The following is a 15,693-nucleotide window of genomic DNA, read 5'->3' on the forward strand; positions in this document are numbered from 1 at the left end:
TAATTACATTGTGCTCCTGAAACTAATGTAATGTTATATGTCAGTTTTATCTCAATAAAGCAATAGCTTCCCCCACACTCTTCCTAATTAATCTCAATCCCCAGAAATATCCATTCTTAACAGTTTGGTATGTATCCCTCCACTCTTTTTACATGCACACTCACAGTCCACATAGAATTCTTTTACACAAACAGGAACATATTATACAAAGTGTTCTGCACCTACATTTTTTTTACTGTAGCAAGGGCATTTTCCTATTCAGGACACGTAAAGAGCTAACTTGTTGCTTTAGTGTCTGCTATAGTATTTGTTGCATAACGTTTAATCATTCCCCTGTTGATGTACAATTAAATTGTTTCTAATTATCCACTGCTACAAATAGTACTGCAATAAACATCTTTGTGCGTACATCTTTTTGTACTTCTGTTTTTCCACAGGCTAGTTTCCAAGAATTCTTGCTATTCCGTTTTATTTTGCATTCTTTGCTGATTGGTGAGGTTGGTGCACTTTCCTCTGCTGGTTGGCACTTTGTAGCTGTCCTGTGAATTTCTTGCCTGCATACTCTGATGCCTGCAGGAACACTGAACTCTCCAGACTTTGACTTCTACAATCCCTCTGTCTCTACCACCACTGACCCTGACCTTCTATTGCATCAGCCCAGAGTGGAATCAACGTTTCCTATACCTAGTTTGGTTCTAATAGGCCTACAATAAAATCACATGCCTCTCATAAAGCTCCCTGAGGTGGAAGGACCCACTGTTCTCTTGCCCAATCGTGCTCACCTTCAGAACCATGCAAAGCCTAAGTCAAAGCCGACTCCACTATCAGATCCAGCTGATGATGGAGGCAGAAGGCTCTGGAAGTCTCAAGGAGATACATTATCACGTGAGGATGAGTGTCCCAAATGGAAGATGAGGCTTCAGGCGGGGACTGTGGAGGAACATGATGAGGGATTGGAGAGATGTTCAGAATGAGAGCAATGAGTTTTGTCCTGGGACGTGTCACAAAGTCCTGAGTGATGAGGTCTTATCCCATCCCTTCTTCCCTCACACCTACTAGGAGGCAAAATGTGGTGGGTAAGTGACATAACCGCACCTGCCCTAATTCTCAGAGGAGGTGGTGTTCTGTAACACTCTTGGAACCCTTTAAGAAATGATATGCTTGACCTTGAGAGGACAGGTATGGTGGTATTTGGGATAAGGGGGCAATACCCATGCTGAGCAAGCATCAGCCCTTCCCCTACAGCAGAGATGATGACAGACCTTAAGGCCCAATCCACCTCCTCCTTCCTGCCCCCCACCAGAAGCTGGTAAAGGACAACCCCCCTACAGGACAGAAGGACCTGATGCGTAAGTAAAAACATACAAATTGAGCAACAAGAAAACTCCCATGGTCCTACCATTCAAACCTAATCTCTGGTAGGATTTTGAAAAGTTCCATCTAATCCTGTGTGGTCCCCTCTGTTCCATACCTTTCGAGAGGCTGTGGGACTGGCTCTTGCACTGAACAAATGACCAGCTCTCCCTGGACTGTAGCCGAGGCAGGTGCTTGGATAATGACCTTGGCGTTGTTCCTGGGCCACTGTGGACAAATTTGGGATTGTGTGTCCTCAAGGCTGATGCTCCATTATCTCTTCAAACATGTGAATTGCATATATTAAAAAGTCGCTCTAGTTCTAGAAAACATCTAAATAAGGAGAAGAATTAACATATGGATAAATTTCCACATGCCATCCTCAGAATGACCTTCAGTGGTAGGTATTATCATCATCCCCACTGACAAATAAGGAAGTTGAACTTCAAAGACATTGGGGAACTTGCCGCGGTCATGTGGCTGGTAAGAGGGAAGAAGACATGGGTTCGAGCCCAGGTCTTCTTATTTCACGTGCAGAACTGTTTCCATACCACCAAGTTCGTTACATCATCTGTCAACCATCGTCCAGGTGGTAAGTAACGAGCAAAACTAATTTGTTATACTTTCCCCGTCTCTCTGTTCACATAAATACTCACCCCAAGTGGGCACTGGAGAAGGAGTCAGAGGAAGGATGGGGAAGTCAGCCCTAGGCTGAAGAACAGCCCACACATCAGGATTTACACAAGTGGGAGGGCAGGCTGCCAACCCACACTTGGGATGGTGGACAGAAGGGAGGCTGTTTGATCGGACACCTGCTCCCCCCTTCCCAACACCCTTGTCCACGCTGTCTTTAGAATCAGCAACACCCTAGACAGCTGAGGTGTGTAGGAAAAGAGAAACCAATTCAGAGTCAGGGGAAAAGTCCAAAACCAGCCATGCTGAGATGGGGAGACTTTACAGAAGGATCAGCCACGTCATGCCACACATGTGACAAGAGAAGTCCCTCACCATCGGGGCTTGAGACTGTTGATTGGCGGACAGGGGTGTGCTGGTGAATGTTTAACAACCAGCTTTTGAGGAAAAATAGAAGTCCTGAGTCATGGAAGCATCTGCTTGATTTCGATGCTGTAAATCTCCCCCCACACCCATAGCCAGTGTCAAACTTGAATGTGATGTGACTGGTCGTGGATTTGGGAAAAGATTCGGCGACTGGCTCTCAGCTCTGGCAAGCCCATGCCACTGGCTCCGGCACACCTCTGGCAGCTTTGAGGGGTCTGCAACCAGGGATGAGGAATTAGCACCTCGCATGCCCCTTTGGAGGCCATAGTCTTCTCATCTGTCCTTCTTCACTCTAAATACAAGATCATCTATACCCACAGGTGAGGAAGCATTTGAGACACAAATAAGGAGAGGGCAAAATGGCTGCTAGCTGAGAATATTCTGCTGTTCAAAAAAAAATTTTTTTAACAGATCAAGCCGATTTCTTTTTTTTTTTTTTTTTAACGTTTTATTTACTTCTGAGAGAGAGAGCATGAGCAGGGGAGGGACAGAGAGATGGGGGGGGAGGGTGGGGGACAGAGAATCTGAAGCGGGCTCTGCATTGATAGCCGAGAGCCCGATGTGGGGTTCAGACTCACGAACCATGAGATCATGACCTGAGCCAAAGTCAGATGCTCAACTGACTGAGCCACCCGGGTGCTCCAAGCCCATTTCTTTTATTGTCTCTTCCAGCTCCCAAGCCCAAATCTGAGCCAGGATGACTTCTAAGAGTCAAGATGATGAAGATTTCTGCCTCCTTGGCTGGCTTTATTCCCAAACCACTCTTCTCTGACGGTCTCAGCATAGGAATCTTTCTAGTTATGTCACTCTCCTGCTTCAAATCTTTCTACCCCTTCTTAGCATGGTCTATAAGGTCACTTGTGGTCTGTTCTTCTCCATCACTACAGACTCACTTCTCTCTTCTGACCTAAGTTCTAGTCGTAATGAGCGTCTTCTAGCTGCTCAAACTAACCATTCTCTGTCTTGGCTTCCTACCTTCACACAACTTGTTTCTACCTTTCCATCCAACTGGCCCAAATTCCACACTGATTCCTCCAGTTAACTCACTTCCTTGTGGAGGCTCGTCCCTTACTTCTAGCATAGGTGAGTTCCCGACGCCCTGGCTACCAAGATCCTACTTTCCCTGCACTGAAGCAACCAACATGTATTGCTATCACTCATTTATCTCCCTTCCCCGCCAAACTCTAAACCCCTGGAGGGCAGGGGCCTTGTCCATCTTGTTCGTTGTTGTGTTGTACTGTTCAGCATGGTGTTTGGACATATAAGTACTCAGCAAATAGTTGTTAAATGAAACGCCAACTTCTATCTAATCATGCGTTCATCAGACATGCTAACAGCTGAGCGAGGGGCCTGGAGATTCAGAAATCAATGGGCATCGTAGGTGCTGCAGAATATCTCTACTTCCTCCTGTAACCCACGAACCATGGAGCTCCTGCCACTCTCGTGAGGGAGCGACCAAGTGAAAAGTGGGAAGCAGGAGAAAAAACCGTGGATCCCAGCTATAAATTAAACAAATGCTCAGCATTAAAAAATTATTTTAACACATCAAATATTAAGTCATTCGTATGCTCTGCAATTACTTTATCTGTCATCAGCACACTCAGGCTATGTGAAGCGGTGACAGATGGAAAGGAGTCCAGGCCAAGTTTTCCTGCAGGTGTGCATCTGGGCTAGCGAGGAGAATTCTGTACGTGCAGGAAGGGAGGGGAAGGGGCAGGGTGACCGAGGTTATGAAACTGGAGCTGATGCTAGAGGCTTGGCAAAAAGTAAGAATTACAGATTTGCATCCTGGAGAGCTGCAGGGCACTGCAGTCCCTGGGAACTCCGCGCGATGGTTAACCAGGCAGCTCAAGGGAGGCGAAACAGCATGCGGCCCACATCACAGGAGGGGAAAATCAAGGCCCAGCATAACTGAGCACTTAGTAGGGCAGAGCAAGTAGTTCTGGCTCCTCTCACCCCCTCGTTTGGAGCCTAACCAGTTAGGTGAATCGATTCTCAAAGCAGCAACCCAGAGAAAGTCAGGCAATTGGAAGGGCGGGGAGAAGGGGGTATGAGATTGCCCAGAAACTAGGGCTCCTTAGAGGCCAGCGGGTGAGGGATGGAGGGCTGGCGGGAGGACCAGACACAAAATATCTGACCCAGGCCAAGGGATTTTTCTAGAACATTTCCTAATACAGGATATGAGCCTGACTCATAGCATAAGGAAAGACTGAATGAATGGTCCATTTCAACCCAACCTAATGCAACACTTCACAGGTCTAAGGAGGTGCACTCGTGCCAGGTGGTATTACATATTTGCTCATGTCTGCTTGTCCCCAACTCCTCCCCCCAATTCCTAAACGTGGGGTTCTGCTTCACACAGCATCCTTAGCTGCCTCTGACAAGTGAGAACCTCCATCACCTACTCTAGGAGGGCAGCTGAGTCCCACCCCTCCTGTTACCCACACCATGAAGCCCACACTCAGCCACTGTCTCTTCCTCCTTCTTCCACGGTCTGTATTCTGTCTGACACTTTGATTTCAAATCACACTGTCTTAACTCCCTTCATTAACTTTGATACCAGGGCTCACCACTCCCCCTGCCTTCTAATCTCTCCCTCATAAATCTGGACAAGTAAAACAGCCCCTCATGTAGACTGAACCCCCACCAGGACCCCACCTCAAACACACACACACACACTTGGCGTGTGGCCAGCCGTAAAAGCAAATCTGCTCTGCAGTGCTCGTCCTCTGAAGCCATGACCTACTCGGCATGAAACGATGCTGGTTCTCTGCCCTCGTCTCGGGCTGAACAGGAGGGAAATGACTGAAAGCATAGCATGAAGGAATTTAGGTTGATATGAAAAGTAACTTGCAGCTCATGGAGTTGTGGAGTTCAGGCTTAACAAAGTTCTGAAAGTCCTTTTCCACGTGACCGTGGAAGATGTCTTTCTGGGGAAGCTTGGGCAGGGCCATGCTTGGCAGAGGGATTAGGTCTCCCTGACACCAGGGTGCTCTTGCCCTGTGATAAGGCCACCTCGCTGAGAGCCAACTGCCAAACGGCCACAGTGCTAAAACCAAGACTTTCAGCAAAATTTCAGGGAACTGACTCACCCAGGGCCTAAGCGGGGCAGTGACAGGGCAGAAGAGGACTGCAGCCCCTGCAGGGCACAGCGTGTGTAGACCAGACAAGTGTATTCAAAAATGCCATCGCTTTGTTTTGGTTTAATAACAACGTCTGACTTGTTCAGAAATTTCAGTAACACTAAAGAAAAGGAAAAGATTTTGATGTTTCTCAAAAGAGGCAAAGGTTGTTAAGAATTGAGAAACTCTGTTCTTGGATAATGTACATCTTTTTAAAATATTTTTTATTAATTTTATTAATTTATTAATAAATGATTATTTTCTTATTTATTATTATTAACATTTTTATTATTTTAATACTTACGTATTTTTGAGAGAGAGAGTGTGTGAGCGGGGAGGGCAGAGAGAGGGGGACAGAGGATCCAAAGTGGGCTCTGTGCTGACAGCAGACAGCCTGACACGGGGTTCAAACTCACAAACTGTGAGACCATGACTTGGGCTGAAGTTGGCCGCTTAACTGACTGAGCCACGCAGGCACCCCTACATCTTTGTTAAAGCAAAGGAAGGATGGAGATTCCAGCTTTATTCCTTCATCTGTTCTACAGAAGTGGGAACTCATTTCCTACTGCAGGCAAAGTACTCCACTAGGCCTGGGATTATATAGACAAATAAGGCTGAGGTCCCAGCCTCGAGGTGGGCCTGATATAACAGAGGGAGCCAGCAAGAGAGTGAATAATTGCCACTTGGGCAGGGTCTGGGTTGTAGGGAACTCTGGGAGGAGAACAGAGGAAATCACCAGGCCTGGCATGAGGCAAGAAGGCTTCACAGGGGCAGGAACATTTGAGTAAGTTCACAGCAAGGGGCTCAAGCAGAGGACACGTTTGGGGATGAGTCTGAGACCTGATAGTCTGTGCAGCAAACAAAATGTACGAACGTGTGCAGACAGAACCATCATCACATGTTCCAGAAATGCTCCCCAAGGCTCTGTGACTGAATGAGTACGAATGACAGGGTGGTGGGAGCAGACGCAGGGGCGGGGAGGGTGGGGCCGGACCCAGGGAGCCCTGTCTACCTGTCTCCCAAGCTGAAGACTTACAGGCTTGTTATGTAGCCAATAGGAATCCAGTGAACTTTAAGGAAGGGAGCGACACAATTCAACTGAGATCTGGAAAAATCACCGTGGAAGGATGGACAGAGCCTGCTGTGTGGACAGCGAAGGTGCAGACCAAGCGGGATGCTACCACAAGACTCTGCGTGGGAGAGGTCTGTGCATGGAGACATATTCCGTATTGGAGATCGACAATGCATTACGCTTTGGCGTCCGCCACAATTACGAATTCTATCATCTTAAACTTCATAACATTTCAGATAGGAGTTGAAAATAAAATTGGAATAAAAATGCAGAAACCCTGGGGGCTAGGGGTGGAATATAAGTACCACAACACAGATCCAGAAGGATAAAGAGCAGCTTTAGGAAAAGTACTCAGGAGAACCAAGAAGTTGGAAGAAATATCTTCCTAGTCCAGGAAGAACTTGAAGTTATATTCCAAAAGAATGCTTTTGGCATCGTCAAGTATCTGAACTTCAAGTAGTTCCTGGTAAAGTGGCCTCCAGTCTGAAGGCTGCCTTGGAAGAGACTCCTCGGAGGGACCCTCAGCCCATGGGGTTTTATTTGCTGGCTGGCTCTGCTCGCTCCCCATGGGAGTCACAAACAGAACTGACCTACCCAACTCAGCAGCTCGAGCTCTGACAAGATCTCTGCCCCGGGAGGCCAGGTTCCCTGGCAGGCACCAGCTCCCTCACCACGCCTGATGTCAAGAGAAAATGATGCATCCTCCTGAATGGATTTAGGCTGAATCGGAGGACCAAGCCCTTTTCAGTCAAGTGCCAACAGGGCAGTTCTGAACCTGCCAGGCTGGGTTAGTCATCACCCTTATAAAATAAAATACCCCAATAATTAATACAGGACAAATTAATTAAAGGAAGTAGGAGAATTGCAGAGCCCATTATGAACTGGATGATAATTATTGGCAAACACAGGAAGAGGTTAACTAAATGCCCCTGACTCTCGCTCCATTGACAATAAACTAAACCCTGAAATCTGGGCCTCCAAAGTCAGAAGGAAACCGTGTGGAGCCCACGTGACTGAAACATGCACGGCAACAGCCCAGGCTTGGCCCTTTGCCTGATCCTTTTACCCGTTCAGGGATTTTCTAAGTACCTGTGCCCCTTGGTCAGTTACAATCCCAGCCCTCTGATGAAAGAACCACAGGTTTCTCCTACATTTTTGACTGAGAAGGGGAAAACCAGGGAACATTAATCCTGTAATAACCAAGCCATCACTTTGGCTGATGCCTTTCCCACCTTTTTTCTGCCGTAGCATTCCCTAGCTCTGAAGCGATTACCCCCCAGCTCTCTGACCTCCATCCACGTTCATCTAGCCCAAATTTTCAGGGCCTCTGGGTAGAGCGTTATAGATGACTGGAAACAGGGACTATACCTAACTTCTGCTTAATCAACTCTATTTTTTCTCTTTTACCATCTTACTCACCAGCTCATTTACTACATGAACTGCTGCTAGAAGGTGGAGGAGGAACAGTAAAGTATCCCTCTAATCGAGAAGGCACTTTGAGACCAGAGAACGAAGCATGCCGCTCCATATAGTTCATAGTTTCATCCAGGGTAACTTACTGACAGGGGATCCGGCAGCCTCATATTCTCTGCAAAATCCAGACCTTGGTGCACAGATTCTATAGAGTGAGGGGACACACAGAAGGGCACTGTAGTGAGATTAAAGAGCTCACACACGCCTCAAGGGTTTGCATTCACCCAACTGACAACTTACCTTTAATTAGATCTTGTGGTACCACCTGACTACGTTGCATCTCCAACTATGCCAAGCTGATAACAGATTCAGGGGAGGCCAAAACAAGCCTCCCCCCATCCCAGCCTTAGCGTGCATTTCTAAGGTACAGATATTCATCTCCACTGGGCCTGGAACATGTAGCCCCAAGAGAGGCCATTGAGTGACCCAATGAGAGCAAGGTGGAGGGCCAAAGATGGAGTCAATATTGTCAGCTCTCCTACCATGACTTATCTGCCCATTGACCCTGCTCTCTCTCCCCACATCATGAACAGAACCGATCTTCCTAACTCAGCAGCTACCACAGCATGTCTACAAGCCACGTTTCTTGACGAGCTCTGAGAACCTGACATTGGCCCTTTCACCACAACTGATGTCGAGAGAAAATGATGCATCCTCCTGAATGGACGGAACCAGATTTGGAGTTTATGCTCTCCAAAGGGGTCAAAATACTGTATTTAGTGTTTATTATCTGCCATCTGTACAATGAAAGTGCCATAGTGGTGCCTGGGTGGCTCAGTCAGTTAAGCGTCCTACTTTGGCTAGGGTCATGATCTCACAGTTTGTGGGTTCTAGCCCTGCATCAGGCTCTGTGCTGACAGCTCAGAGCCACCTGGAGCCTGCTTCTGATTCTGTGTCTCCCTCTCTCTCTGCACCACCACCATGCTGACCCCCGCTTGCAGTCTGCCTCTCTCTCTCTCTCTCTCTCTCTCTCTCAAAAATAAATAAACATTTAAAAAAAATTTTTTTAGGGGCGCCTGGGTGGCGCAGTCGGTTAAGCGTCCGACTTCAACCAGGTCACGATCTCACGGTCCGTGAGTTCGAGCCCCGCGTCGGGCTCTGGGCTGATGGCTCAGAGCCTGGAGCCTGTTTCCGATTCTGTGTCTCCCTCTCTCTCTGCCCCTCGCCCGTTCATGCTCTGTCTCTCTCTGTCCCAAAAATAAATAAACGTTGAAAAAGAAGAAAAGAAAAAAAAAATTTAAAAAAAAAATTTTTTTTAAACTGCCATAGTTTGCTTGCCAAAGTGCCATTATTTTATTGACAGATGTAGTCTGTAAAGCTAGAACAGGGCCTGGTACATAGTATGCATCAATAAATATTTTATTGAATAACTCGACGAATAAGATCCTGACAGTAACTGGGGCGCCCGGGTGGCTCAGTCAGCTAAGCATCCAACTTTGGCTCAGGTCATGATCTCATGGCTCATGAGTTCGAGCGCTGCATCAGGCTGGCTCCTGTCAGCACAGAGCCTGCTTTGGACCCTGTCCCCATTTCTCTCTGCCCCTCCCCCACTCACACTCTAAATAAATGTTTTTAAAAAAAGATCTGACAATAGCATTTCAGGAGTATATTGTGTAAGTTCTGCAGAATTCCCAGGATGAAATGGCACCCGATCACACAGCACTTCTGTTTCCCATCCGCATCCCTGCACCCCTGCTCCCACAGAAACTGAGAAGAAGAAGGAACAGAGAAGAAACCACAGTAACCTTTGTGCAATCCAAGCCTGTGAGGCTGCTTGGGGTCCCTGTGAACGCGCAAGAGGCTGCGAAGAGAAGAGACCAGCCATCAGTTAGATCTGAGTGTGTCACTGCACAAACATCTGGGCAGTTCTAGAGTTATAGGGTGTGCGTTCCCTCCCCTGGGGCTCCTAGGACCACATCTCCAGCAAACTCCAGTTTGCTCCAGCTCAGGCCTCCAAAGTTCCTAGTGCAGGACAGCTAATCTGGAGTTGTAGGAAGGCAAGGACCCTGTGTTCAGCACCTGATGGAAAACCCTTTGTTAGAATCCCAATCACTGGCCCTCTGACGTGGCCCAGCACCTGGTCCCCAGTCCTCTGAGTGCCCTTGGTTCACTTTTGAGGCTTGTTGCAAAGCAGCCCAGCCAGTGTCTCTGACTGGGAGAGGCACACCCTCTGTCCTCCCAAGTCAAGGCTCCGAGTGGCTTACATTCTCTGCCACGGTCTCTGGTGGAAACAGCTGGGCTGCAAAATATTGACAGATCACAGGAGAGTGTTTCTTAAATGGAGCTGAGAGCCTTTTGCAACCATTCCCTAGTAATAGACACCATCACGTTAATCCGGGTCTCTGGTTGAGTGTCCTCTTTCTCTCTAAGGCTGAAAATGCCAGAATATTTTAGCTGTGAAGCAAATAGGGCCCCTTAGGAAGACTGACGGGTCTGTACAGCTACCTGTCCACACAGAGGCAACAATCTGCCTCCGTGGGGGAGGAGGTTTCACCGGAAGCAAGTATCTCTACACATTGTCTGTATTGCTTGAAAGGAACAAAACATTATTAATTTTGTCAATGAAGCTATAAGTTTTGGGGAGGGGGAATCCCCCTAAGTTCTTCAGCTAAAACCCAGTTTCCCTGCCTTCTAAATATGTCTCCACTCCATACTACCCCAGCCCACCTCCTCTCTCATCTGGATGATCACACCCACCCCTCACAGCTACCCCAGCCTGTTGTCGTTCTACCTCTAAACCCATTCGCTGCTCCAGCTAGAAAGATCTTCCCTGAGTCCCTTCCCTAAAACCTTCCAATGGTTTCCACTGTCCCTAGGGTTGAGTCTAGTCTCCTTAACGTGATCTGAATGCTCTCAAACACTCCAGTCTCGTTTTTTACCCACTCCTCCGTCTCCTACTCAACAGAAGAGCCATACTCGACCCCCTTCCACTGTCCCCAGGACGTACGTCATGCCTCGGTCCCTTCCAGGTCTTCCAGGATGCTATTTCCTTCACCTCGACACCCTCCAGCCCTCTAACTCCCTCCCTCCCCGCTGCTTCCAACCTACTCCTATGCTCACTAATTCCTACTTATCCTTATGGTCTGCTGCCCTCAGGAGATCTTCTCTGATCCCCAGACCAGGTTACACCCCCCAGCTGTCTATTAACATCTGTCTGAACTTAGCCTGTCTTAACTTTCATTAACACTTTGTAATGGGCAGGCTTCCCATGAAAGCTGCCCCTGGTGTCTCCTCTGCCCACCACTGCTTTCCCAGCGCCCAGGCCAGTCCCGGATCAGCAAATGTGTGCTAGATAAAAACATACACTCATTTTCAGAACAGCTATGAATCTCCGCCTCTCTGCTATCTCTCCAAAACTCTTGTCCACTATTAGCCTTTAGTTCATTTCGTATCTGGGATTCTCACTAGACCAATTTACCTGGCGTACTTCCCGATGAAATACCTGCCATTGTCACTTTTTCTTATCCCCTCACTAACTCAGCCTCATATTCCTGCCCTAGCCGTAAATTTCATCCCGCCAAGGAACTCAGAAGCGGCTGCTGAATTGGCTGCCTGACTTTTCAAGGCTGTAAAGAGGTCTGGCACGCCCCCTAGAGATGACCGTGAGTACTTTTGTAAGAAATCATCTGCACCACCTCCTGGATCCCTGGCGGCAGGCAATCACCAGAATCACTAGGTGTAAACCTGGAAGGACTGTTAGGAGTCGTCTAGCACAGCCTCCTTCATTCACAGATGAAAAATTGACTATAAGATCTTGAAGAAGGAAGATGGTGAAAATATTGGTCTGGTGTCCCCTTCTCCCCCCAAGTACCCTCCCCCTGCAGCATTCTAAACCCACCCCACCGTAAATTCAGAGTCAGCCAAGGCAGACCCCTTGGGTGGACACAAGTCTGTTTCCCTTTCCTCTCTAACAGCAGGAAGGACTGTAATTGTAACTCACGCGAGTTTGTTTCACAGCGAGGTAACAGAGGTCTAAAGTACCAAATGAGAGCCAATGTCCTTTCTGTGGGGGAACTCTGTTCCTGAATCTCTTTTCCAAAATTGTGCAAGATGGAATAGCACTGCAAAACTTCATTTTTCACAGATACCAATCATCCCTATCATAAAACGTTCTGGTCAAATTTAGTAATCATATGAAGTGAGAAATCTTTATGTCTAGACGTGTACTGGCACCTGCAGGCAGAACAAAATGAATGATATTTTCAGCTATTGTCCTTAAATCAGATATAGCTCGACCCCATTTCTGCTGTGTCTGAATGAGACCGACCTATTTCAGTGTCAATACTTGGAGACATTAGGGCTTGAAAAAGATGAAGCGGGAGCTGTAGATTTAATATCTATTGATGTGCAGCAAAATGGTCACTGCACAATGAGAAGAGTAGACATGGTTTTTCAAGGGCCAGAGACTGTCTTATAAGGACACTTTCTCTTTACCACCTGTGGCACAAGCTGAATTTATCAGATTGGTGTTTCTAATATAGCATGACTATGAGTCAAGACATTAAATGTTTATGTGGTTTGAACACTCGGTCACTTAGATCAGTATTTCTCATAGTGTGATCTACAGACCAGCAAAGAGTCTCCAAAACTCTTCTGGGAGCCTGTGAGGTCCAAACTATTTTCAAAATCATGTTAAGATATTATTTGTCGTTTCCACCGTGTTCACAGTTGTGCTGGTGGGTGAAACATCTGGTGCCTTGGCACAAATCAAGGTGGCAACACCAGACTTTACCGGTATCGTTGCATACTTCTTTGTGCCAAGTGCTCACAGGGGAAAAAATGCCAGTTTCACTTAAGAATTTCCTTGATGAAGAGATACAAATTAGGGGCGCCTGGGTGGCGCAGTCGGTTAAGCGTCCGACTTCAGCCAGGTCACGATCTCACGGTCCGTGAGTTCGAGCCCCGCATCAGGCTCTGGGCTGATGGCTCAGAGCCTGGAGCCTGTTTCCGATTCTGTGTCTCCCTCTCTTTCTGCTCCTCCCCCGTTCATGCTCTGTCTCTCTCTGTCCCAAAAATAAATAAACGTTGGAAAAAAAAAAAAAAAGAGATACAAATTAAAACCATACTGAGATACCACCTCACACCGGTCAGAGTGGCTAAAATGAACAAATCAGGAGACTATAGATGCTGGAGAAGATGTGGAGAAATGGGAACCCTCTTGCCCTGTTGGTGGGAATGCAAACTGGTACAACCACTCTGCAAAACCCTGTGGAGATTCCTCAAAAAATTAAAAATCAATCTACCCTATGACCCAGCAACAGCACTGCTAGGAATCTACCCAAGGGATACAGGAGTATCCCTGATGCATAGGGTCACTTGTACCCCAATGTTTATAGCAGCACTTTCAACAATAGCCAAATTATGGAAAGAGCCTAAATGTCCATCAACTGAAGAATGGATAAAGAAGTTGTGGTTTATATACACAATGGAATACTACGTGGCAATGAGAAAGAATGAAATATGGCCCTTTGTAGCAACGTGGATGGAATTGGAGAGTGTTATGCTAAGTGAAATTAGTCAGTCAGAGAAGGACAGATATGTTTTCACTCATAAGTGCATCTTGAGAAACTTAACAGAAGTCCATGGGGAAAGGAAAGGGAAAAAAATAGTTACAAACAGAGAGGGAGGGAAGCAAACCACAAGAGACTCTTAAAGACACAGAACAAACTGAGGGTTGATGGGGGTTGGGGGAGAGGGGAAAGTGGGTGATGGGCATTGAGGAGGGCACTTGTTGGGATGAGCACTGGGTGTTATATGTCAGCCCACTTGACAATAAATTATATTTTTAAAAAAAGAATTTCCTTGATGAGAGGCACCAGGGTGGTTCAGTCAATTAAGCATCTGACTCTTGGTCTCAGCTCAGGTGTTCATTCCAGGGTCATAAGCTCAAGCCCCTCATTGGGCTCCACATTGAGCATGAAGCCTACTTGGAAAAAAAAAAAAAAAGAATTTCCTTGATGAAACAGTAAAAAATATTGATTTTATTAAATCTTAATCCTTGAGTACACAGCTTCTTAAAATGTTACACACTCTACATAGAGCATTTTTGTAGCACAGTAAAGTACAACCCTGTCTAGGGGGTAAGCAATTGAAAGTTATTTGAATTGGGAGTTGAACTAGCTGCTTTTTTCATGGAATGCTATTTTTATTTGAAAGAGTGACTGACAAACTGCATTCACTCAGACGTGGATATTTAGAGATATTTTCATAAAAACTAAATGAGATGAGCCTGTCGTTTCAATGAAAGCAGTTGACAGTATTTGTTACTAATATTTGACCCTTCAACCAAAAATCACAATTTTGGAAAACTTGTATCTGCCCTATAAACTTGACAGCTTCCCCAGCTGTAAAGACTTTTCCAGTGAGGTCAGTGTGTTATTAACAAATGCGACAATTTTTATCTTGCATAATGAAATTTGTCAACACTTGGAAGATGTGCATAACTCAGTGAGTCATTATTTTCCAAATGACCAATGCATGAGGTTACAAAATCATGCATGCATAAAGATCCGTTCAAATGCGAGATTGACCAATAGACTCTAATGTAGCAGAATGTGAAATTCATTCACATGGTTTCAGATTCCACAATGCAACTACGCTTTCGGAAACTACCACTTACCAATTTTTTATGTAGAAAAGTATCCGTGATTATTAAATACTTCTCTAAGGGAGCTTGGGTGGCTCAGTCGGTTAAGCGTCTGACTTCGGCTAAGGTCATAATCTCGCAGTTCGTGAGTTGGAGCCCTGAGTCCAGCTCTGTGCTGACAGCTCAGAGCCTGGAGCCTGCTTCGGATTCTTTGACTCCCTCTCTCTGCCCCTTCCCCACTCGCGCTCTCTGTCTCTCAAAAATATATAAACATTAAAAAAAATTTAAATACTTCTCTTTACAATTACCTATCTTTGCAAAGCCATATTTTCTCCATACATGTCCACTGAAACAACACCTTACAACACATTTTATTAGAAGCAAGCATGAGATATCAACCATCTTCTTTTAAGCCAAACATTAGAAAGAGTTGCAAACATGTAAAACAATGCCACTCTTCTTATTAAAAGGTATTTGCTTTGGAAAATATTTTTTTATAGAAATCATTTTACCTGTGTTAATGTACAATGGGTTTATTATTTTAAAAACATTTTTTAACATTTATTTATTTTTGAGAGAGACAGACAGAGCACGATCAGGGGAGGGCAGAGAGAGAGGAGACACAGAATCCAAAGCAGGCTCCAAGCTCTGAGCTGTCAGCACAGAGCTCAACAGGAGGCTCGAGCCCACAAATGGTGAGATCATGACCTGAGCTGAAGTCAGATGCTCAACCGGCTTAACCGACTGAGCCACCCAGGCACCCCACAGTGGGTTTTTTATTTTTAATGAACACTTTTGGAAATGTCTCCGTTTTGATTTCTAATTTACATAAACAAAAGCATCCTTTTTGTCTCTTTCTAGTGCTTATCTCCGCAGAAGCTGGAATATAAATCAAGCTATCTCACTTCCTACTTAAAATCTTTAGTGGATTCCCACTGCAATTATAGTAACAAACCTGTTTCTGCAAGAGACAACGAGGACCCGCGGTCGCCCTCTGCTGCCCCCACGCGGCTGCAGCGCACGCCGCC

Source organism: Herpailurus yagouaroundi, unplaced genomic scaffold, assembly GCF_014898765.1.
Source record: "Herpailurus yagouaroundi ecotype Mexico unplaced genomic scaffold, PumYag 161, whole genome shotgun sequence".
NCBI classification, from domain to species: domain Eukaryota; kingdom Metazoa; phylum Chordata; class Mammalia; order Carnivora; family Felidae; genus Herpailurus; species Herpailurus yagouaroundi.